This window comes from Echinops telfairi, unplaced genomic scaffold (genome assembly GCF_000313985.2).
Source record: "Echinops telfairi isolate 266 unplaced genomic scaffold, ASM31398v2 ScPeMD7_60;HRSCAF=208, whole genome shotgun sequence".
NCBI classification, from domain to species: Eukaryota; Metazoa; Chordata; class Mammalia; order Afrosoricida; family Tenrecidae; genus Echinops; species Echinops telfairi.
This window is the reverse complement of record NW_022103958.1, coordinates 9198543-9200068: the sequence shown is the minus strand read 5'-3', so window position 1 is coordinate 9200068 and position 1526 is coordinate 9198543.

Sequence of the window (1526 nt, the reverse complement as noted above, 5' to 3'; positions counted from 1 at the left end):
AATGTTTCTACTTTCATACATTGAACATAAGACAAGAGTCAAGAAATGCAAAATCCCAGCAGAAACAGGGAGAACACTGATTTATAGTCTTTGGGGCTTGGCTCTGGCATTTGCCAACTTTATATGTAAAACAAGTCCTGGCTTTATTTTTGTTTCATGCCATTCTAAGGCAGAGAACTGCTATTTACTTTCAGTGGAATGGAATAAAAGTATCAGTATAGAAAATATATTCTAAAAATGCAATCTAAAATTTAAAATACACCTTAATTACTTGGTTACTATTTGAAAAGGAAGCAAAAATTAAAAAGCAAACTCCAAAAAAAAAAAAAACCCAGCAAAAGAGCCCCTATCACTCATCAATAGGTCTATAAATCATTGCTTAAAAAGAAGTTGGATTTTTTTCCCCCGCAAAGTGCATTCCATGTCAGGTACATAGTTCCTCATTAATGTGTCCCTTCTGTTAGATGTAAAGTCAAATTGTCTCACACTCAAGGAATGATTCTGTGAATCACTGGAGTGGAACTTTCCGCTTGTGCCACTTTGAAACTGCTCCCCAAGCTCCTTGGGAGATGGTGGAGAGAATCTAATACCAATTGTCCATCCCCAAATTATTTTTCTCTACTCCAGCAGTCCTATTTGTTGAGCAAATGGTTCAGTGGTTTGCAAAAGAATGCCAATATGACCAAACATTTTGACCATCTAACCTAGCTTGCATCTCCACCATTTAATCAAAATAATAATCCATTCCTTTTGGGACTGCTTGTCTTTTATGTAAAGAATTGAACTCCTGTCACCTGTCACTAGAGTGAGCTGAGCGACCAGGGAATATATGTAGACTGACACCAGGGTCATAGATGCCTCTTGCCTGCTGAGTGGGTAACCCTTCCTGGTTCCTTCCAGGTATCTCAATTTCCAAACTCAGCTTAGAGTTTGGCACTAAAGATATAGGGAACCAATACCCTTATTGAAAACCTAAAAGTATGTTTCCCCCCTAAAAGATACTAATGCCTTCAAGAGGTTGCTAATTTGAGGTCCAGAACTTAGTATCTTTTTCAAATAAGATTGTATATATACACAAAGTTTATATAAAGCTACAATCTATTGTTCCTTATCTATTTTCAATGCTGCAACTCACTATGCTTACACCTTGAGGAATTTCAAAAGGGTTATAAAAATGATGGCAAAGACACACAAGTGTGTGTGTTTAGATAGCTATCTAGCTAGATGATAGATAGATAGATGATAGATCGATAGATAGATCGATAGATAGATGATATATATATATATATATATGCCGTGTATAAAACCTATATTGGCATCAAAATACAAAAGGTACCCACCCCAAAAATGGGAAAACAGCCCCACTGGGCAGAGCTTTTGTAGTACCCACTTTTCCCACTAAGTGAGCACCCAGAAACTGGCTCTGAGTTTGTGCACCCAGTGGCATTGCCTAAGAAGGTTCTTTCTGGTCGCAGTGAATTTTTTTGTGAAAGCAGGTTAGCTCAAACTTCACTTTTTATGTTGGC